Below are 25,108 nucleotides of genomic sequence, written 5' to 3'. Positions count from 1 at the left end.
AAGCCATTCTCCTGCCTCAGCCTCCCGAGTAGCTGGGACTACAGGTGCATGCCGCCATGCCCAGCTAATTTTTGTATTTTTAGTAGAGACGGGGTTTCACCATGTTGGCCAGGATGGTCTCCATCTCTTGACCTCGTGATTCACCCACCATGGCCTCCCAAAGTGCTGGGATTACAGGTGTGAGCCACCGTGCCTGCCCTTCTCTTCTATTTGTAAGGCTCCCCCGGGAGAGTACTGAAGAAATACAATTGAATGAGCAGAGCCAAATGTATGAATTATTTGGAGACCAGGCAGAGGAAAAAAAGATGCTTACCACACCAACTCATTGTGGCATATTGAACACACTGCTAGGACAAGGTCAGAGTTCTATGGTAGAGAGCGGACTAGTGGAGTCCCACCCTCCATTAGCATTTGTTTCCTATGATGGACATGTGTTTCATAATAAGTTCAGCTGCTTTTGAACAATGGGTGGGCAAATTATCAGTGTTACAAATGTCCTTGAAATTTTCTCCTTCTGAAATTTATTGGTGGGGTGGAGCAGGTAGTTCTACAAGGCAAACCAAGGTTTCCCCACACCCAGTGTTGCTCTGTTTCAGCTAGTGTGTATTCAAGATAAAGGCATTTTTTGATCCCAGCCATGTTCTCTTATATCTGCTGTACTTAAAAAACTGCTTAAGTCCACAAGTACTGCTTTTGGTCCAAAATTCTATTAATCCAACTTTTCACTCAGATCCTACCCCTCAGATGTGATCCCACTTCATGTTGTTTAGAAAAGATTTGGGTACCAATTTGGATAGCACCTAGTATGAACTGGGACTAGAAGCAGGCATTCTCAAGTAATTTTAAAGGTTTTAATGAGTAACAGGGGTCCATTAATAATCAAGGAGAAGTTATGGTTATCAGAAGACAGTTTAGTTAACTGCAAATCTTTTAGGAAATCAATTCTACAAAACAGTCAATTGCCCTCACAGAAGGTCTATTCACCAACCAAGTTCACCTGGAGTTTAAAGATATTACAAAACAAAATCTCAATTTTCTAGTCTTCAAACTGCTCCTCCCCATGTGCCTGCTTCTGTCCTCAACAGCAGGATTCCCAGAGTTGTGTCTGCAACTCGCCACTCCCAGTCCATACTTGGTTTGAAACCTATATGCGCTTATAGCTTGTATTTGGTCCCTACAAAATCTACATCCATGCATTGGCAATACATGGGGCAATTCCATACATCTCTTATTGTTAACAAGTGAAGTCTTACACAGGTGCACTTGAGAGGTCAAGCCATGGTCAGCTAACTGGTGAGGGGTCAGGGGATGCAGAGAATTTGAATGTCAACTTCTAAGATGGGTTGGGAAAGTCTTAACTTGGTAATGACTTTAAATATAAAAAGGCTATTCAAAATTAATGTTCAGCCGTGAATACAAAAGAATACCCACTGCATTGTGAATTTTGAGGTAAAATGGTGGAGACTGCCCGCTATGCTTTTTTTTTTTTTTTTTTGAGATAGAGTCTCGCTCTGTCGCCCAGGCTGGAGTGCAGTGGCACGATCTCAGCTCACTACAACCTCTGCCTCCCGGGTTCACGCCATTCTCCTGCCTCAGCCTCCCGAGTACTGGGACTATAAGTCCCTGCCACCACACCCAGCTAATTTTTTGTATTTTTTAGTAGAGACGGGGTTTCACTGTGCTAGCCAGGATGGTCTCGATCTCCTGACCTCGTGATCCACCCGCTTCGGCCTCCCAAAGTGCTGGGATTACAGGCATGAGCCACTGTGCCCGGCCTACTGCCCACCATGCTTCTTGGCCGATGAGTGGCATCCATGCAATTTAATATGGTTCAAGACTGTCATACATTACTCTCATCCACTCCCAACTGATTCCCTACTAACTACCTTTAAACTAGAACACACTATGTCTTCTTACTTCTAGGACACAATCCCTGATCACCCCACTCTTGCTTAACTCCCTGTACTGGGATGAATAGCGCTCTTTAAAAATTCACCAGTACCTGTGAATATAGCTCTAAATCCAATGACTAATATCCTTTTAAGAGGGAAATTTGGACAGACACACACAGGGAGAACACAACATGACTACAAAGGCAGAGACTGGGAGCAGAGACGCAGCTACAAGCCAAGGAACAGAAAAGATTGGGCACAGCCACCACAGGCTAGGAGGAAGGCTTGCCAGCACCCGATGGCAGACTTCTGGTTTCCAGAACTTCGTTTTAAGCTTCCCAGTTTGTGGAAATTAGTTACAGCAGCCCTGATAAATTAAGACATCTCTCTCCCATCCTCCACAGTAAGCACCCACCTCCAACCTAACCCAGAGGCTTGTCTTTACTTTGAAAGGCCATTCACTTGTCCATGTCTAAATTAGACTCAACTTCACGGCTGTTATCTAGAACAGGCCCTAGCCCAGGGCAACACGGCAATGGAGAAATCCCTCCTCCCAGCAGTCTCTATATCCACGCAGTAATCAGCAACCAAACACACTGAATTCTTCACACACATTATTCCACTTAGTCATCTGAACAACCTTCAAAGGCAGACATTAACCCTGTTTTCAAGATGCAAAAATTGAGTTTCAAAGAGGAAAGGCCACATGCCCAGGGGGACAGGAAATACGTGAAGAGTCAGGATTTGAACCCACACTATGTGACTCTAAAGTCAGTGCTCAATAGGCTACACCTGTTTCTCAAAAAGTCACCACCTTGTATGGAAAATGATTCTTCAAAAGCTCTTCATACCAGCAAGTGCAGAAAGTTGACAAATTTTGAAGCTGGTTGACAGGTACATGAGGATTTATTATATACTCTCTACTTGTATATGCTTATATGTTCATTAAAGTGATAGCTGATTTTAAAATTTTAAGTTAAATTTAAATTTTTTTTTTTTTAGATGGAGTCTCACTATGTCACCCAGGCTGGAGTGCAGTGGCAGGACCTCAGCTCACTGCAACCTCCACCTCCCAGGTTCAAACAATTCTCCTGCCTCAGCCTCCTGAGTAGCTGGAATTACAGGCATGTACCACCACGCCCAGTTAATTTTTGTATTTTTAGTAGAGATGGGGTTTTGCCATGTTGGCAAGGCTGGTCTCCAACTCCAGACCTCAAATGATCCACCCACCTCGGCCTCCCAAAGTGGTGGGATTACAGGCTTGAGCCAATGCACCCGGCCTTAAAACTTAATTTTTAACGTCAAAGTCCAAAGTTTAAAATTAACAATAATCACTGGGCAAAGATGTAACATTTGCACTGTTCATTAAAACGTCACTATGTGACCTGGTGCAGTGGCTCACACCTATAATCCCAGCACCTTGGGAGGCCGAGGCAGGAGAATCACTCGAGCTCAGGAGACTAGCCTGGGCAATATAGGAAGACCCCATCATTACAAAAAAATAAATTAGCCAGGTGTGGACCCCTGTGGTCCCAGCTATTCAGGAGGCTGAGGTGGGAGGATCACTTGAGCCCAGGAGGTTGAGGCTGCAGTGAGCCGTGGTTGCAGCACTGTACTCCTGCCTGGGCAACAGAGACCCTGTTTTAAAAAAACAAAAATCCAAAAAACTTCACTATGTAATGGGCACTACACAGGTTATTATCTCTGAATACAACAAAACAGGTTAGCAGAATACAACTCCTGCATCTTTCAGAAAACACTGTAGTTTGAGTAAATGAAATTTGATCTTACCAGGTTTATTTTTTTTCTAAGATAAAGTTTCCTAGGATTTCAACTGCATCGTAAGAGAAATATTCTCTCATTGTTTAACATATTTTATAGACAGAAGCAGTAACATTGCTAAAAACAAATTCAAGCACTACATCTGTTAGAATTTTAATCATGACCAAAAGTTCAGCTAAATACAAATTCACTTATATCACAATCAGTGCATCATCTGCCATCTCAATATCCTCCTACCATTAATTTTTATCCAATTGCTATATGCCTTATGGTAAAACAAAAATGGCCTTGCCCATTAGTGACACCTCAGACAAGTAAGTATAAAGATCAAAATTCTAGAACCCCATAACAAACTCAATACTTAAGCAAGGCTGGGTGTGGTAGCTCATGTCTGTAAATCCCAGTGCTTTGAGAGGCCAACGCAGGGGTAGGGGGGTAAGGGAGGGTAGAGATTTGCTGGAGCCTGGGAGTTTCAGACCATCCTGGGCAATACAGAAAAACCTAGCTCTACCAAAAAAAAAAAAAAAATCAATCATCTAGGTGCAGTGGCTTGCACCTACAGATGCAGCTTCTTGGGAGGCTGAGGCAGGAGGATCATTTGAGCCCAGGAAATAGAGGTGGCAGTGAGCTATGATGGCGCCATTGCACTCCAGCCTGGGTGACAGAGCAAGACTGTCTCAAAACAAACACACCTAAGCAAAGCCATGTGTGGACACAATATAACTACATAGATTATTTTGATAAACTAGTCTTTAATACTAATTATTCAAATACAGTGAATAGTGATGGAAGTGTAGCACAAAAATCAGGACACAATAGATGGCCGAATAGGAACAGCTCCGGTCTCCAGCTCCCAGCCCCAGCAACACAGAAGACGGGTGATTTCTGCATTTCTGCTTGAGGTACCGGTTTCATCTCACTAGGGAGTGCCTAACAGTGGGTGCAGGACAGTCGGTGAAGCCCACTGTGCGCGAGCCGAAGCAGGGCGAGGCACTGCCTCACTCGGGAAGCGCAAGGGGTCAGGGAGTTCCCTTTCCTAGTCAAAGAAAGGGGAAACAGATGGCACCTGGAATATCGGGTCAGTCCCATCCTAATACTGCGCTTTTCCAACGGGCCTGGAAAACGGCACACTAGGAGATTGTGTCCCGCACCTGGCTTGGAGGGTCCTATGCCCACGGAGTCTCGCTGATTGCTAGCACAGCAGTCTGAGATCAAGCTGCAAGGTGGCACTGAGGCTGGGGGAGGGGCGCCCGCCATTGCCCAGGCTTGCTTAGGTAAACAAAGCAGCCAGGAAGCTCGAACTGGGTGGAGCCCACCACAGCTCAAGGAGGCCTGCCTGCCTCTGTAGGCTCCACCTCTGGGGGCTGGGCACAGACAAACAAAAACTCAGCAAGAACCTCCACAGACTTAAATGTCCCTGTCTGACTGACAGCTTTGAAGAGAGTAGTGGTTCTCCCAGCATGCAGCTGGAGATCTAAGAACGGACAGACTGCCTCCTAAAGTGGGTCCCTCACCCCTGAGCAGCCTAACTGGGAGGCACCCCCCCAGTAGGGACAGACTGACACCTCATTCAACCGGGTACTCCTCTGAGACAAAACTTTCAGACGAACTATCAGACAGCTGAATTTGTGGTCTCATGAAAATCCACTGTTCTGCAGCCACCGCTGCTGACACCCAGCCAAACAGGGTCTGGAGTGGACCTCTAGTAAACTCCAACAGACCTGCAGCTGAGGGTCCTGTCTGGTAGAAGGAAAACTAACAAACAGAAAGAACATCCACACCAAAAACCCATCTGTACATCACCATCATCAAAGACAAAAGTAGATAAAACCACAAAGATGGGGAAAAAACAGAGCAAAAAAACTGGAAACTCTAAAAAACAGAGCACCTCTCCTCCTCCAAAGGAACGCAGTTCCTCACCAGCAACGGAACAAAGCTAGATGGAGGATGACTTTGATGAGTTGAGAGAAGAAGGCTTCAGACGATCAAACTACTCTGAGCTACGAGAGGAAATTCAAAACAATAGCAAAGAAGTTAAAAACTTTGAAAAAATATTAGAAGAATGGATAACTAGAATAACCAATGGAGAGAAGGGCTTAAAGGAGCTGATGGAGCTGAAAGCCAAGTTTCGAGAACTATGCGAAGATTGCAGAAGCCTCAGTAGCAGATGCGACCAACTGGAAGAAAGGGTATCGCTGATGGAAGATGAAATGAATGAAATGAAGAGAGAAGGGAAGTTTAGAGAAAAAAGAATAAAAAGAAATGAACAAAGCCTCCGAGAAATTTGGGACTATGTGAAAAGACCAAACCTACGTCTGATTGGTGTACCTGAAAATGATGGGGAGAATGGAACCAAGTTGGAAAACACTCTGCAAGATATTATCCAGGAGAACTTCCCCAATCTAGCAAGGCAGGCCAGCATTCAGATTCAGGAAATACAGAGAACGCCACAAAGATACTCCTCGAGAAGGGCAACTCCAAGACACATAATTGTCAGATTCACCAAAGTTGAAATGAAGGAAAAAATGTTAAGGGCAGCCAGAGAGAAAGGTCGGGTTACCCACAAAGGGAAGCCCATCAGACTAACAGCTGATCTCTCAGCAGAAACTCTACAAGCCAGAAGAGAGTGGGGGCCGATATTCAACATTCTTAAAGAAAAGAATTTTCAACCCAGAATTTCCTATCCCGCCAAACTAAGCTTCATAAGTGAAGGAGAAATAAAATACTTTACAGACAAGCAAACGCTGAGTGATTTTGTCACCACCAGGCCTGCCCTAAAAGAGCTCCTGAAGGAAGCACTAAACATGGAAAGGAACAACCGGTACCAGCCACTGCAAAAACATGCCAAATTGTAGAGACCATCGAGGCTAGGAAGAAACTATAGCAACTAACGAGCAAAATAGCCAGCTAACATCATAATGACAGGATCAGATTCACACATAACAATATTAACGTTAAATGTAAATGGGCTAAATGCTCCAATCAAAAGACACAGACTGGCAAACTGGATAAGGAGTCAGGACCCATCAGTGTGCTGTATTCAGGAAACCCATCTCACGTGCAGAGACACACATAGACTCAAAATAAAGGGATGGAGGAAGATCTATCAAGCAACTGGAAAACAAAAAAAGGCAGGGGTTGCAATCCTAGTCTCTGATAAAACAGACTTTAAATCAACAAAGATCAAAAGAGACAAAGAAGGCCATTACATAATGGTAAAGGGATCAATTCAACAAGAAGAGCTAACTATCCTAAATATATATGCACCGAACACAGGAGCACCCAGATTCATAAAGCAAGTCCTCAGTGACCTACAAAGGGACTTAAACTCCCACACAATAATAATGGGAGATTTTAACACCCCACTGTCAGCATTAGACAGATCGAGACAGAAAGTTAACAAGGATATCCAGGAATTGAACTCAGCTCTACATAAAGTGGACCTAATAGACATCTACAGAACTCTCCACCCCAAGTCAACAGAATATACATTTTTTTCAGCACCACACCACACCTATTCCAAAATTGACCACATAGTTGGAAGTAAAGCTCTCCTCAGCAAATGTAAAAGAACAGAAATTATAACAAACTGTCTCTCAGACCACAGTGCAATCAAACTAGAACTCAGGACTAAGAAACTCACTCAAAACCGCTCAACTACATGGAAACTGAACAACCTGCTCCTGAATGACTATTGGGTACATAATGAAATGAAGGCAGAAATAAAGATGTTCTTTGAAACCAACGAGAACAAAGACACAACATACCAGAATCTCTGGGACACATTCAAAGCAGTGTGTAGAGGGAAATTTATAGCACTAAATGCCCACAAGAGAAAGCAGGAAAGATCCAAAATTGACACCCTAACATCACAATTAAAAGAACTAGAAAAGCAAGAGCAAACACATTCAAAAGCTAGCAGAAGGCTAGAAATAACTAAAATCAGAGCAGAACTGAAGGAAATAGAGACACAAAAAACCCTTCAAAAAATTAATGAATCCAGGAGCTGGTTTTTTGAAAAGATCAACAAAATTGATGGACCGCTAGCAAGACTAATAAAGAAGAAAAGAGAGAAGAATCAAATAGATGCAATAAAAAACGAAAAAGGGGATATCACCACCAATCCCACAGAAATATAATCTACCATCAGAGAATACTACAAACACCTCTATGCAAATAAACTAGAAAATCTAGAAGAAATGGATAAATTCCTCGACAAATACACCCTCCCAAGACTAAACCAGGAAGAAGTTGAATCTCTGAATAGACCAATAACAGGTTCTGAAATTGTGGCAATAATCAATAGCTTACCAACCAAAAAGAGTCCAGGGCCTGATGGATTCACAGCTGAATTCTACCAGAGGTACAAGGAGGAACTGGTACCATTCCTTCTGACACTATTCCAATCGATAGAAAAAGAGGGAATCCTCCCTAACACATTTTATGAAGCCAGCATCGTCCTGATACCAAAACCTGGCAGAGACATAACCAAAAAAAGAGAATTTCAGACCAATATCCTTGATGAACATTGATGCAAAAATCCTCAAGAAAATACTGGCAAACCGAATCCAGCAGCACATCAAAAAGCTTATACACCATGATCAAGTGGGCTTCATCCCTGGGATGCAAGGCTGGTTCAACATACGCAAATCAATAAATGTAATCCAGCATATAAACAGAACCAAAGACAAAAACCACATGATTATCTCAATAGATGCAGAAAAGGCCTTTGACAAAATTCAACAACGCTTCATGCTAAAAACTCTCAATAAATTAGGTATTGATGGGACGTATCTCAAAATAATAAGAGCTATCTACGACAAACCCACAGCCAATATCATACTGAATGGGCAAAAACTGGAAGCATTCCCTCTGAAAACTGGCACAAGACAGGGATGCCCTCTCTCACCGCTCCTATTCAACATAGTGCTGGAAGTTCTGGCCAGAGCAATCAGGCAGGAGAAGGAAATAAAGGGTATTCAATTAGGAAAAGAGGAAGTCAAATTGTCCCTGTTTGCAGATGACATGATTGTATATCTAGAAAACCCCATTGTCTCAGCCCAAAATCTCCTTCAGCTGATTAGCAACTTCAGCAAAGTCTCAGGATACAAAATTAATGTACAAAAATCACAAGCATTCTTGTACACCAATAACAGACAAACAGAGAGCCAAATCATGAGTGAACTCCCATTCACAATTGCTTCAAAGAGAATCAAATACCTAGGAATCCAACTTACAAGGGATGTGAAGGACCTCTTCAAGGAGAACTACAAACCACTGCTCAATGAAATCAAAGAGGATACAAACAAATGGAAGAACATTCCATGCTCATGGGTTGGAAGAATCAATATCGTGAAAATGGCCATACTGCCCAAGGTCATTTATAGATTCAATGCCATCCCCATCAAGCTACCAATGACTTTCTTCACAGAATTGGAAAAAACTACTTTAAAGTTCATATGGAACCAAAAAAGAGCCCGCATCGCCAAGTCAATCCTAAGCCAAAAGAACAAAGCTGGAGGCATCACGCTACCTGACTTTAAACTATACTACAAGGCTACAGTAACCAAAACAGCATGGTACTGGTACCACAACAGAGACATAGATCAATGGAACAGAACAGAGCCCTCAGAAATGATGCCGCATAGCTACAACTATCTGATCTTTGACAAACCTGACAAAAACAAGAAATGGGGAAAGGATTCCCTATTTAATAAATGGTGCTGGGAAAACTGGCTAGCCATATGTAGAAAGCTGCAACTGGATCCCTTCCTTACACCTTATACAAAAATTAATTCAAGATGGATTAAAGACTTATATGTTAGACCTAAAACCATTAAAATCCTACAAGAAAACCTAGGCAATACCATTCAGGACATAGGCGTGGGCAAGGACTTCATGTCTAAAACACCAAAAGCAATGGCAACAAAAGCCAAAATCGACACATGGGATCTCATTAAACTAAAGAGCTTCTGCACAGCAAAAGAAACTATCATCAGAGTGAACAGGCAACCTACAGAATGGGAGAAAATTTTTGCAACCTACTCATCTGACAAAGGGCTAATATCCAGAATCTACAATGAACTCAAACAAATTTACAAGAAAAAAACAAACAACCCCATCAAAAAGTGGGCAGAGGACATGAACAGACACTTCTCAAAAGAAGACATTTATGCAGCCAAAAAACACATGAAGAAATGCTCATCATCACTGGCCATCAGAGAAATGCAAATCAAAACCACAGTGAGATACCATCTCACACCAGTTAGAATGGCCATCATTAAAAAATCAGGAAACAACAGGTGCTGGAGAGGATGTGGAGAAATAGGAACACTTTTACACTGTTGGTGGGACTGTAAACTAGTTCAACCATTGTGGAAGTCAGTGTGGCGATTCCTCAGGGATCTCGAACTAGAAATACCATTTGACCCAGCCATCCCATTACTGGGTATATACCCAAAGGACTATAAATCATGCTGCTATAAAGACACATGCACACGTATGTTTATTGCGGCACTATTCACAATAGCAAAGAGTTGGAACCAACCCAAATGTCCAACAACGATAGACTGGATTAAGAAAATGTGGCACATATACACCATGGAATACTATGCAGCCATAAAAAATGATGAGTTCGTGTCCTTTGTAGGGACATGGATGAAACTGGAAAACATCATTCTCAGTAAACTATCTCAAGGACAAAAAACCAAACACCGCATGTTCTCACTCATAGGTGGGAATTGAACAATGAGAACTCATGGACACAGGAAGGGGAACATCACACTCCGGGGACTGTTGTGGGGTGGGGGTAGGGGGGAGGGTCAGCATTAGGAGATACACCTAATGCTAAATGACGAGTTAATGGGTGCAGGAAATCAACATGGCACATGGATACATATGTAACAAACCTGCACATTGTGCACACGTACCCTAAAACCCTAAAGTATAATTAAAAAAAAAAAAAAATCAGGACACAACTGATGGGATTGAGATGTTTACATGCAGGCTAACAAGCAAGTATATGAATAACTTGTACAAGTCAATAATAAAGACAAATAATCCATTAACAGATTGGAAAAATGTCTACTCAGATTATTTGTCTAAGAAGATATACTACAAATGCTCAATAAACACATGAAAAGATGCTTGATATCACTAGTCATCAGGGAAATGCAAACGAAAACCACAAGAGGATACCACTTTACACCCAGTAGGCTATAATCAAAAAGTCAGATCATACCAAGTGTTTGCAAAGAAAATGAAGAGATTAGAACCATCTTATACCGCTGGCAAGAATGTAAAATGGTGCAGCCACTTTGGATAACAGTCTGGCAATTTCTCAAAATGTTAAACATAAAGTTACTATGTGACTCTGCAACTGAATTCCTAGAAACATACCCAAGAAAAATGAAAACACATGTTCACACAAGAAATTGTACACAAATGTACATAGAAGCATTACTATAGTCAAAAAGTGGAAACAACCAAAATGTCCATGGGCTGACGAATGGATAAACAACGTGGTATATTTATGCAGTGGAGTATTACTCAGCAATAAAAAGAATGAAGTCTGGAGCCAGGCGCGGTGGCTCACGCCTGTAATCCCAGCACTTTGGGAGGCCGAGGCGGGTGGATCACGAGGTCAGGAGATCGAGACCATCCTGGCTAACACGGTGAGACCCCGTCTCTACTAAAAATACAAAAATTTAGTCGGGCGTGCTGGCGGGTGCCTGTAGTCCCAGCTACTCGGGAGGCTGAGGCAGGACAATGGCGTGAACCTGGGAGGAGGAGGTTGCAGTGAGCGGAGATCACGCCACTGCACTCCAGCCTGGGCGACAGAGCAAGACTCCATCTCAACAACAACAACAAAAAGAATAAAGTCGGGATACAGGCAACAACATTGAAGAACCTTATAAACACTTTCCTAAGTGAAAGAAGCCAGACACAAAAGACCACATATTATATGACTGCATTTATATGAAATGCCCAGAATATGGAAATATAGAAAGATCAGCAGATGCTTAGGACTAAGTGGGGTGGGGTGATGGGGGTTCAGTGGGGGGAAAGAACAGGAGAGCAATATCTGAAGGGTGCAGAATTTGAGGTGATAAAAGTATTCTAAAATTAATTGTAGTAGTATGTATTTGTGAATACACTAAAAACCACTGAATTGTACACTTTAAATAGGTGAATTGTATATAAATTGTATCTCAAAGCAGTTTAACAAAGCCCTATTTATGAGACTGGAAACAATTTATACAACCCAAACAAAAGATATATTAGTCTTTTCCAATTATGCAGCCCTTTAAAAAGAACCGCCATAAATGGATCTTTATAAAACACCTGGTAGGCACTGGGTGAGGTGGCTCATACATGTAATCCCAGCACTTTGGGAGGCAGAGGCAGGCAGGTTACTTGAACCCAGGAGTTCAAGACCAGCCTGGGCAACATGGCTAAACCCCGTCTCTACAAAAAATATAAAAATTAGCTGGGTGTGGTGGTGCATGCCTGTGGTTCCACCTACTCAGGAGGTGGAGGTGGGAGGATCACTTGAGCCTCAGAGGCAAAGGTTGTAGTGAGCCAAGATCATAACACTGTACTCCAGCCTGGGTGACAGAGTGAGACTCTATCTCAAAACAAAACAAAGCAAAGAAATCCTACCTGGTAGGTTAGGTGTATTAAATTAATTTTCAACTTACAATATTTTCAACTTATAATGGGATTATCAGGACCATAACCCCATTATAAGTTGATAAGCCATCTATAAAATCAAACATTAATGCCTTTCTTATGGAAATTAAATTTTGGCAGTAACCAAATAGTATCTGGGAGTTTCTCTTTATCGAAGTGTTTCAATTAATAAATGAAAGAATAATAGAATTGGAAAATGACCTTTTTGCCTCCCTTTATGAAATAATGGAGCTCTCAAATCTATGGCTGCAAACATTACAAAAAGAGAAAACCAACTATGTACTTCCTGACAGAAGTCTATACTACCATCTATGAAGTATTCTTGCTTAAAGAGAAAGAGGGGAACTGGAAGGGAGGGAGAAAGAAAGTGAATCTGAATATGCCCAGATCTACTGTGGTTCTCAATCTTGGTAGCACAGTACAATCACCTGAGGAGCTAAAAATACTGATGCCTGGATCCTAAGACTAGAAATTCAAATTAGTATGAGACATAACCTGGACATTAGAATTTTTAAAATTTAAGGTTGAGATCACTGCTCTAAATCTAACCACCAATTCACAAGAATCCAGAAGACTCAGGAACAGGAACATGTACTGTACTTCAAGGATGAAGTCAGCCAACCTAAACATGACAGGATAAGAGTTTCTTCAACCAATGGGGTAGGGGGTGGGGGGGAGATAAAAAAAAAAGGAATGGGAACCTAAAAGTCAAGAGTCTTAAATCAACTAACTGCAAAATATAAACCTCATTTGGATTCCCCGTACTGCCCATCTTTTTTTTTTTTTTAAGAAAGAGAGACAGGGTCTCGCCACATTGCCCAAAGCTGGTCTCAAATGCCTGGGCTGAAGCAGCTGTCTTGCCTCAGCTTCCCAAAGTGCTGGGATTATGGCGTGAGCCACCATGTCCAGCCTATTTGGATCCTAATACAATTTTTCAAATGTGAACCAACTAAGATATCTGAACAGACTTCATGGTTTATGAGAATTTTTTATATGTGATGATATTGATTTTTTAAAGCCCACATCTTTTAGAGATACATGCTGAAATAATTTCTAATGAAATTACTTATCTAAAATTTATTTCAAATTATCTGATAGAGGTGGGATAGATATAGAGAAAATGAGATTGGCCTTAAGCTGATAATTGAAGTTAGGGGATAGGTACAGGGGGAGATTTATTATACTATTCTCTCTACATTTGTAAATGCTTAAAAATTATCCATTTCATAAAGTTTTTAAAATGTGAAATATTGGCCAGGCGTGCTGGCTCACACCTCTAATCCCAGCCCTTTGGGAGGCCAAGGCGGATGGAGTGCCTGAGCCATTGTCCAATAAAAGGAACCAAAGCTCCTTAGACAAATAGCTATTTCAAGGACTGAAGCAGGAATTCTACAAGATAATCCTGAAATATGTTGTAATGCCAGAAAGTACGTACTCAAAAAGGAAAAACCAATCGCAACCAAGCAACAAAAAACCACCACACACAGAAACACACAATGATGGAGTGACCAAAAGGACACAGGAGCCCCCAACAGCCAAAGCTGGAACACCAGAACAGCAAAATAGCTGAAGTAGTATTAGACTATAGCCCAGAGTATAAAATAAATATCCACAAGCCAAATGACTGAACAAATAGGGAAGATTGAACAGCTCTCCAAGGAGAGAAATTCCAAATAATTTATGTAGACGGTCCACCCTCAAGGAGATAGAGCGTAATTCTCCACTCCTTAAGTGTAGGCTGTGCAAAGTATTGGCAGGGAGGGGTGGTGGTGCAAACTAACACATACTGTTTCATCCAGGTGATCAAGGTTAACATCAGTGGGCTGGGCATGGTGGCTCACACCCACAATCCCAGCACTTTGGAGGCCAAGGCAGGTGGATCACCTGAGGTCAGGAGTTCGAGACCAGCCTGGTCAATATGTTGAAACCCCATCTCTCCTAAAAATACAAAAATTAAACAGGCATGGTGGCAAGCACCTGTAATCCCAGCTACTGGGGAGGCTGAGGCAGGAGAATTGCTTGAACCTGGGAGGTGGAGGTTGCAGTGAGCCGAGATCACGTCACTGCACTCCTGCCTGGCAACACAGCAAGACTCCGTCAAAAAAAAAAAAAAAAAGGAAGGAAGGAAGGAAGGTATGTAGGCAGGTTAGTTAACATCAACATCAGTGGTAAGTCATATTGATTGTATATGCTCTTGATAAAATGAGAATGACATTTTATCTGAAGTCTTCCTCCTAGAAAGTCCATAAACCCAGTCTAATAATGGGAAAAACTTCACACAAGTTCCAACTGAGGGTCATTTGACAAAATACCTGATCAATATTCCTGAAAACTGTCCAGATCATCAATAAGAAGGAGAGTTTAAGAAACTATCACTGTCAGTCAAGAGGAGCCTAAGGAAACATGACAATGAAATAGTGTCCCAGACAGGATCATGGAACAGATAAAGGATATTAGGAAAGAACTAAGGAAATCTGAGTAACAATATGGAATTTGGTTTACTATAAACCATGAAATAATAATTTGGTTCTTTAATTGTGACCAATGTGCCATACTCAAGTATTATGTTAATAACAGAGAAGACTGGGTCTAGGGTGTGTGGGAACTCTACACTATCTGTAGTAAACCTATGGCTATTCTACAATTTGTTTCAAATTATCTGATTTAAATTATCTGATTTTAAAAAAGGAACAAAGCAATGATAACCTGCTACAATACCCATGAACATTGAGAGCATTATACTAAGCAAAAGAAGCCACTAGGTATGTGAATATCTCAATAAAGTTATTATAAACACACACACATACTCACACAATGAGATACTACACACCTATGGCAAGGATGCAGAGCCATTTTAGAATGGCTAAAATTAAACCACCAAGTGTTGTCAGGGACTGGACCTGCTGGTGAGAATATAAAGTGGCACAACTACTGTGGAAAAGTTTAGAATTTTTTTTTTTTTGAGACGGAGTCTCGCTCTGTTGCCCAGGCTGGATGGAGTGCAGTGATGTGATCTCGGCTCACTGCAAGCTCCGCCTCCTGGGTTCACACCATTCTCCTGCCTCAGCCTCCCGAGTAGCTGGGACTACAGGTGCCCGCCATCACGCCTGGCTAATTTTTTGTTTTAGTAGAGACAGGGTTTCACCGTGTTAGCCAGGATGGTCTCAATCTCCTGACCTCAAGATCCGCCCGCCTCGGCTTCCCAACGTGCTGGGATTACAGGCTTGAGCCACTGTGCCCGGCCTAGAATTTTTTTAAAACATTAAATATATGATCCTGTTATTCCACCCCTGTGTATGTGCCTGAGAGAAATGAATATAACAGGAAGAAAAACTTTCTCCTTTATCAACTTAGGTTCAGTAATTGAGGGCCTACGTATTCAACTGACAATGCACAGATGAACAGGAGAAAAAAACCAAAACTTTTTCATATGCTTATGGAAGTGCACAAAAGCAGTACTCTAAACAGCTAAAAAAGGGAGTTTACAAACTCAATTAAGTGGGGAAAAAGGATACGGGAGAAAAGGCTTCTATGGGAAAATAAATGGGTTTCAAGGGGAATAGGAGATATATTTTGTGGTAATATTTGTTTATGCAGATGACAGTGGTCTTCTCCATCTTTTTTTTTTTTTTTTTTTTTTCAGGCCAAGAAGATTCCCAGTGAGTGGGGATTTTTAGCAGCCTCATTCCCAGAAGTTTCTGCCTTTAGTTAAAGTAAGGAATTTCTGATTAGGCTTCTTTCTGCATCTGTTGAATCTCAAATGTCTTTAGTTTAAAATAATCTTCATACTATCTCTGGAGGTTACAAGTGGGTCCTCACAAAAGCAAACATCCATATAAAGATCTACACATAAATGTTCACAGCACCTTTACCTGTAGTAGTTAAAAGCTGGAAACAGCCCAAATGTTCATCAACAGGTAAACAAGTAAATTGTAGTATATCTACACAACAAACCACTACTCAGCTATGAAAGGGAATGAGCTATTGACTCACGCATCATAGGTAAATCTTAATGGTTTCACATGTGTACATGTATGTTAAAACTTATCAAAATGTGCACTTTAAAGATGTGTTTATGTCCATCATACTTCAATAAAGCTGTTTTTTAAAAGGACCTACTAATTCGACGATTTAAGTTGTTATAAATCAGAACCAAAGTGAGAATTATTCCCTTCTTTTTTTTTTTTTTTTTAATTGAGACAGAGTCTCACTCTGTTGCCCAGGCTGGAGTGCAGTGGCACTATCTCAGTTCACTACAACCTCCATCTCCCAGGTTCAAGTGATTCTCCTGCCTCAGCCTCCCGAGTAGGTGGGATTACAGGCACATGCCACTACACCCGCCCAATTTTTGTATTTTTTAGTACAGAAGGGGTTTCACCATATTGGCCAGGCTGGTCTCAAACTCGTGCGTGACCTGGTGATCCGCCCACCTCGGCCTCCCAAAGTGCTGGGATTTACAGGGGTGAGCCACCATACCCCACTAACTCCCAATGTTTAATGTGTGAAAAGGCTTAAGGTTTAAGTGAGAAAAAAGCAGGAAATTACATGCAATATATTCAGTACTTTTTTTTTTTTTTTTAAATTACAAGACTACACAGATGGGAAAAAGAAATTGGATGATAAATCTTTAATCAACACATTGTAACTGTTTGCCCAAAAAGTGTGAAGAATATCAGACATACACAGTTGGAGAAAAGTAGCCATGAATAGAACTGAGAGTCAAAAATAAATGGTCAGGCTGGGTGTGGTAGCTCATGCTCATAATACCAGCACTTTGGGAGACCAAGTCAGGAGGATCCCTTGAGGTCAAGAGTTCAAGACCAGCCTGGGCAACATAGCGAGATCCCATCTGTAAAAAAAAAAAAAAAAAAAAATTAGCTGGGCGTGGTGGTACCCATCTGTAGTCCCAGCTACTTGGGAGACTGGAAGGTCAAGGCTGCAGTGAGCCATGATTGAGCCAGTACACTCCAGCCTGGGCAACAGAGTGAGACCGTCTCTAAAATACACACACACACACACCCTTGGACTATTGGTCAAAGATAGGCAAATATGCCAAGTGAAATAATGATGCTAGTTTTTGCAGACAAAATTGGCTAATATTTTGAATTATGTTAACATGAAGTATGATAGGCAAATATGCCAAGTGAAATAATGGTGCTAGTTTTTGCAGACAAAATTGGCTAATATTTTGAATTATGTTAGCATGAAGTATGCTGGGGAAGATATGGAAAAACAATGTCTTGTCCATTAGTGGGGGAAGTATAAAACAACATAGAATTTCTATAAAAGTTTTGTTAATATCAAATAGCCTAAAAATTCACTCTGATCTAATTCAATTTGTGTGTATACCTGCATAGAAGTATGAAAGGCAATATGCCAAGATATTTTTGAACTTTACTTTCCAAATTTTATTCAATGAGCCTGTATTACTTATAATGGGGAAGAAGTATATTTAAGTCATTCTTTAACTGAGGCTTCTGAAAAGAAAAAAAAATCAGTTTGAAACCAAAATACCAACTAAACAAGCGTAGATCTGTCCGTTGACTGACCAAGACAAGAATACAAATGAAGCCACTGAGCTACAGGAAAGCAAAGAGTGCCTCTAGATTAGGGTAAACCACCAGAGCTCTGTTAAGAGTAGCTAGTGGGAAGATTCAGATAGCAGGGCAACCCCACTCCAGGACCTCCCACTCTGGCACATGAATGAAATCCCTCACATGCCAGCTAGAATTAAATACAAAACCTGTAACAGCACAACCACCTTTACCCCCTTTTCTCCCTCTTCATAGCTTGTGTATAGGCAGCACAGGAATGCCAAGACCACAACTGTACAGCACACAACTTTCATTTTTGAAAAGACAGCTAAAAACGTTACAGCTGTTTTTGTCACCTTGGATTTATTGTTGCTTTTTTTTTTTTTTTTTTTTTTGAGACAGTGTCTCGCTCTGTTGCCCAGGCTGGGGTGCAGTGGCATGATCTCGGCTCAATGCAACGTCCGCCTCCTGGGTTCAAGCAATTCTCCTGCCTCGGCCTCCTGAGTGGCTGGGATCACAGGCACCCGCCACCATGCCAGCTAATTTTTTGTATTTTTAGTAGAGACGGGGTTTAGCCATGTTAGCCAGGGTAGTCTTGAACGCCTGGCCTCAAGTGATCTGCCCGTCTCAGCCTCCCAAAGTGCTGGGATTACAGGCCTGAGCCACCGCGCCCAGATTTTTTTTTTTTTTTTTTTAAGACAGATTCTTACTCTGTCACCCAGGCTAGAGTGCAGTGGCACAATCTTGGCTCACTGCAACCTCCACCCCCCGGGTTCAAGCAATTCTTGTGCCTCAGCCTCCTGAGTAGCTGGGATTACAGGAGTGTGCCACCACACCCAGCTAATTTTTATATTTTTAGTAGAGACAGGGTTTAGCCACATTTGCCAGGCTGGTCTCGAATTCCTGACCTCAAATGATCTGCCTGCCTCAGCCTCCCAAAGTGCTGAGATTACAGGTGTGAGCCACTGTGCCCGGACTTGTCATTGCCTTTTAAAATCTCAGTTGTATGGTTACTGACATAGCCGCAACCCATCCATGACACTCTCGCTTTCCAGGTGTGCAAGGACAGCTTTAACAGCTGTAACGGGTTTAGACACTCAGACTTTCTGATCTATTCCTGGAAGCCAGTGCTGATTAATTTTTAACTTCTTTGGAACTGAGCCCCAAACAAAACATGAAACTAGGACTTATATTACAATGACTAAGGTACTACAGACATCTACTTAGAATCAAGTATCACCAAAGAAAGGCAGAATAACCTGAGAAATGTTTCATCCAAAAGACTGCAAATGAAAAAGTCTTATTAAAATGATAAAAAGCACTGATCACTGTCTGTAGACAGGCCCAGTACACACCCTAGTTGAATAATTTGTAACACAGAAGGTAGAATGGCAAGATCAAAATGAGTAAGAACTTGAGGCAAGGAGAACATTCACTTGTTTTTACGAGTGAACGTTCATGAACCACTACTTTTAGGCCTTACTCTTCAATGCATTTAGTTCAAGAAACAATAAGTAAATTGCTAAGCATCTGAAACAAAACTGAAAATTGAACAACCCAGCAAGTCTCATTAATAGCTCTTCTAGGATATTAATGACATAAAAGATAATGCACCCAGATTAAAACACACAATACTGGTATCACCTGCTACACACCCTAACCAACATAGCTAACCTACAGAAAGTATTTAAGTAAGTGGTAAAGGAGAGACTGCTCTTCTCTGCATTCACAAATGTTGTAAACTGATGGCCAGTACTGCCCACAGTATGGCAGATGTGGCCAAAATGAGGGCAGAACCATCAGTCCCTTCCTCACTAACCCTGATGAACCAAGACTTCCTCAAGCTTAGCTAAGCCTCAAATGAGAAAGGCAACACTTTCTGCCAACATGTCAGAGTGCTGGATAGCACAAAGGCTGACCTCAAGAAAAGGCTGATTCAGTAAGTAGTGCTGTCACAAATGGAAAACCATTCGGAGGAAAAAAAAAAAAAAAAAAAGACAAGGACAGCTAATCATCCCATCCATATATACATACATACATACACACACACACACACACATATGCACATATATACACACATATATATATACACACACATATATACACACACATATATACACACACATACACAAAATATACAACTATTAATGATAGTTACCTCTGAATGGTAGGATTTTAAGTCCTTTTTTCTGTGTTCTAAAGTGAACACAAACACTTTTTTTTTGTTTGTTTGTTTTTGGAGACAGGGTCTTGCTGCTCTGTCACCCAGGCCACAGTACGATGGCATGATCAGGGCTCACTGCAGCTTCGATCTCCCAGGCTCAAGGGATACTCCCACCTCAGCCTCCCAAGTAGCTGGGATTATAGACGTGGGCCACCACGCCTGGCAAATTATTGTACTTTTTTTAAGAGATGGGGTTTTATCATGTTGCCCAGGCTGATCTTGAACTCGGGCTCAAGAAATCCTCCCACCTTGGCCTCCCAAAGTGCTGTGATTACAGGCATCAGCCACTGTGCCAAAAACATTTCTAATTTAAAAAATTAAAGTGAGTGGCATATAACTCCCAGTGGCTATAAGGTGGCCACTGGTCAATTTCTTAGGAGTTCCTAGAGGACACTCTGATATCTGACTTCCTTAGGGGACACTCAGCAAGTCTCATTAGTTTCCTTGGAATTAACCCACCTTTGCTTCTGTGATCAAAGAGAACTTGCTTTCATCCAACTCAAGACGTCTTCTGCCCGCTGGAGTGGCCTTCCAGAAGGACCCTTTCCCTGCAGAACTGTACTATCACCTCACCAATGATCACCCAGAATGGTCCTTCATGCTAGTACCAGGCAACATGGTTAAATCAGACACCTCGTTCACAAAAGCCTCCCTCCCACACATACCTTGTAACATGTAAATCAATAATAAGTTATTATTAATAACTAAAAGCTAGTTCAACTGTAATCAATGATCATCTCGTGCCTAAGGAATATGGGCATGTGATCTTCTATTCACTGAACAAATGTCAACGAATGTCAAGGACAGCTAAGATTCCACCCTGCAATAAGCACAGTTTAGACCTGTATCGAGTACTATGCTCAATTCTGAACCCTACTCTAAGGGACTCAGAAACCGTGCCCCCAAAGGGAAACAGGCTGAGAGGGGTCAGTGGAGGGGAATCTGGGAGGGAGAAATGAGTGGTCTGGAGAGTTTCTCAGACGATAGACCACTTGAATGTGCTCTCTTCACACATTGGGAGAATTTTTATATTCTCAAAGGAGCTAAAATAAACATGGAAGTTGAAATGAACAGGCTCTTAAAAGATCATCTAGCCCAAGGGGGGGCAATCATGTTCATTTTGCATGCCAACTGCAAACAACTGGTTGTGATTATCCACAGCCTGTGTGAGAAGGATTCTGCGGCCTAATCTAGGATCAGTGAGAAGAGTCTCTCCTTGAGAGTCCCTCCTGCTGCGGAAGGAAGGAGGCTGAACAAGTACCGTGGATTCCCAGCAGTGATCTTCACCAATGGACTGGATACTTAAGAGGCCAGTCGAGTTATTAGGGGGTACACAAATCCATAATGCTTTCAAGACTTTCTGATAAGGCAAATAAACAGTAATTCCTACACTTGTGTATACCATAATCTTTTAGACAGGTACATGGGTTGTGTGATTAAAAAAAAATATTAGTGTTACAGGTTTCTAAAGGTAATCTAGTTCACACAACAAGGTCTTTCAGCTACAGACACACCTGCACGACTTAAAAAATCTACTTCCCAAAATGATAAAGCTATTTATAATCAACAAGACTTTTTAAAATATCTACTTTGGGAGGCCAAGGCAAGCTAAGTGTATGAGCCCAGGAGTTGGAGACCGGCCTGAACAACATGGCGAAACCCTGTCTCTATAAAAAATACAAAATTTAGCCAGGTGTGGTGGCGCGTACCTGTAGCCCCAGCTACTCGGGAAGCTGAGGTAGCAGGATCATTTCAGCCTGGAAGATCGAGGCTGCAGTGAGCTGTGATCATGCCACTGTACTCCAGCCTGGGTGACAGAGGGAGACCCTGTCTCCCCTGCCCCTACCCTCCCCCAAAACAACAACGAACCATGAGAGAAAAATAAAGCCAGGAAAAATTAAGATTGAAAATAAATTGGTATGAAGTTAGTGGTGAAGTTAAATATTCTAAAAATATATAGCAGAGGTGACCCTTAAACTCAGTAGCAGACAACACCAAGGCAAACACAGTCAGTGAGAAATTATGCAGGCTCCATCATGCGCGCTACAAAGCTGTCTCTGGTAGCCAAGGGAAGCATACAAGCAAAGGTCCTCTTTTTAAACATTAATTAAACAGCACGTCAGAATAGAATTCCTACCATACAGAAACAAAGCTGTGACAAAAGAAAGGTTTGCTTGTGTTTAGTTAAGCAAGAAAGAAATTAACACGATGAAGCCATGTCCTTTATGGGAAAGATACCATGTAAATTATCTGAAGTCAGAAATATTTGTTCAGCTGGGCAACTTCAAGTAGTGGTAAACAATACTGGAATACTGGAAGTGCACAGAACATGCTCAGAACTCATGGGCATCAGATTTGCTGAGAAAGGAGAACATGGAGTAATGATGGTTGTAAGCTCAGAGGAGCTTAGCATTAATCCACCCTAATGAGGCTGGCATCTGGGGGCACAGCCTGCTCAATTTCACAGCCATAAGGAGCAGCCCTCACTGATGCTTCTGACTTCTTTGTGACTCATTTTTTCAACACTAAAGTCTGAGGTTTTCCTTAAAATTTTTTAAATAAGAAATTAAACTTCCCCCAAAATAGAAAGCTGAATATTATGATCAACTACTATTAGAAAGCCAAACCAAAACAACCTGAACTACTTACAACTAGTAACCAGAACAAGATAAAACACCCGCAATATACCATCCAAAACATCTGATCCCTGCTAGTGAAGGGCCAACATAGCTGGCACCAAGATTTCCATTTGCCGCCACCAAAAAATAAAAAAATAACACAAAGAAACAAAAAAAGAAAACAATTTAACAACTTCAGTGATTTCTGCATCAATAAAACTCAATGACCTCGGGCCAAGTGCAGTGGCTGACACCTATAATCCCAGCACTTTGGGAAGCTGAGGCAGGAGGATAGCTTGAGCCCAGGAATTTGAGACCAGCCTGGGCAATATGGTGAGACCCCATCTCTACCACCCCCCCACAAAAAAAAAGAAAAACAATTAACTGAAAAACCAACAGGGCAGACACAGTGGCTCACACCTGTAATCCCAGCATTTTGGGAGGCTGCGGCAGGCGAATCACTTGAGGTCAGGAGTTCGTGACCAGCCTGGCCAACATGGTAAAACCCTGTCTCTACTAAAAATACAACAATTAGCTGGGCGTGGTGGCAAGTACCTGTAATCCCAGCTACTCAGGAGGCTGAGGCAGGAGAACTGCTTGAACCTGGGAGGCAGAGGTTGCAGTGAGCCGAGATCACTGCACTCCAGCCTGGGCAACAGAGCGAGACTCCATCTCAAAAAAAGAAGAAAATAACAAAAATACAAACCTCAATGACCCGAGACAACAAATTTATGTCCTATTTTCTTATACCCACCCCCCCATCCCATCCCTACACAAAAAAATCCAGTGAGTTTGTTTTTTTTTTTAACGCAATAACCCATTACAGAGTTGAAAAAATTCCCAACCAATACCCTTTCAGTGAGTGAATACTGACCAGCAAGTCCACGCCAGCCATTGTTCTGGGTCTTTGATAACATGGGAGGACAGAGCCCTACCCACCTTAGCTCTGGTGGGAGAAATAGACACAAGTCAGAAGACAATTAAATATAAAGTGCTGGCTTGGGGGTGGGGGCAGGGAGGGGTGCACACCTATAGCCCCAGCACTTTGGGAGGCAAAGGAGGGAGGATCGCTTTAGCCCAGGAGTTTGATGCAGCAGTCAGCTATGATCTCACCACTGCACTGGGCGACTGAGAAGACTCTGACTTCTGAAATATGTACTACACACACACACACACACACACACACACACACACACACACACACAGTGCTAAGTCAAATAATGAAATCACCCAAAATAGCTGGAATTACTGGCAGATTGTGTAGCAATAAACCTAGTTTTCTGAAGAAAAAAAAAAATACATGAGAGAATGCAAGCCTGCATGCTAAGTGCTACCATAGTGTTAAGTATGGGAGAAATACAGGAGAGATGTCTAATCCAAGTGTGGTAGGAATGATGTCTAAATTGAGGGCTAAATAATTGGTGAGAATCAAGAAAGATGGAAAGGATCCAGAACAAAATAAGACTGTTGGGGGGAAAAAAAAGAGCAAATGGATTCTTGGCAAAGAAAACATATGCAAAAAGTCCTGAAGCTAAGAGAAGGATGAGGTTGAGCAAGTAAAGTACTTCACAGTACTGGAGCATACAGCATGTGAATTTCAGCCAAAGGACAAATGCCTCCAAGAAAAGTTAATTCACAGTGCAGCAGGGCGAGGCACTTGTCTTGTTTGCTGGTTCTCACATTGACTCTGAAATGACTTTTTTTGTTAATCCCATTTTCACAGATGGGAAAGGGACTCTGTGTGGTTGGTCACTTTTATCCAAAGTCTCAGAGCCAGTAAGAAGCTGCCCTCAAAGTCCCTACACCCTGTCTTTCCATTCGACCATTCTGGGGTTCAGACCCAGAAACCCCATACCTCTGCCTTATATTTTAATGAAAAGTATGTCTCCAGGTTTATGCGGAGAATAACCAAGACGTCAGAAACATTTCGTGAAAATCAGAGCTAGGAGGAATCTGTTTTTTTGCGAGTCCAGAGAAGCTGACTTGGATAAGACATCAAAGTTGTCTTGTGCAGCAAATTCTCCTCCGGCACATAGTAGGCACTCTGATAAATTCAAAAAGGCTTCTAAGAAGAGGCAGAAGCAAGGACAGGGAAGGAGCTCAGCTCCACAGCTCAGGGAGGGTGACAGAATGGCCTAAGGCCCAGGAGAGCACTGTGTTGTCAACTGTCAGTGTCAAGCCTGCGACAGGAGCCATGAACTAGCACCATCTCGGCTCTGATGTTGAACTGCAGCCGTCTCCTCTAAGGTCTCAAACTGGCCTTACACCAACACATGCCTCCTTCTATCACCTAACTGGCCAAACACCATGCCTCCTTCAACACCTAACTGGCCTTACACCAACACATGCCTTCTTCTATCTTGTCAT

General features: G+C 42.0%; 1 protein-coding gene and 1 non-coding gene across 2 annotated transcripts in view; one reads left to right on the top strand and one right to left on the bottom strand.

The window, feature by feature from the left end:
* The window catches only part of IGF2BP3 (insulin like growth factor 2 mRNA binding protein 3), a 159,296-nt gene that overhangs the window by 63,259 nt on the left and 70,929 nt on the right, over positions 1-25,108 (bottom strand). The gene's annotated exons all lie outside the window — the stretch shown is intronic.
* On the top strand, positions 23,957-24,027 carry LOC116809926 (small nucleolar RNA SNORD65). The gene has a single exon (XR_004370090.1). It is a non-coding gene; the product is annotated as a small nucleolar RNA SNORD65 (small nucleolar RNA).

The sequence above is a fragment of the Hylobates moloch genome, unplaced genomic scaffold, assembly GCF_009828535.3.
Source record: "Hylobates moloch isolate HMO894 unplaced genomic scaffold, HMol_V3 SCAFFOLD_1, whole genome shotgun sequence".
In the NCBI taxonomy this organism is placed as follows: Eukaryota; Metazoa; Chordata; class Mammalia; order Primates; family Hylobatidae; genus Hylobates; species Hylobates moloch.
This window is presented reverse-complemented; position numbering and strand designations above follow the sequence as displayed.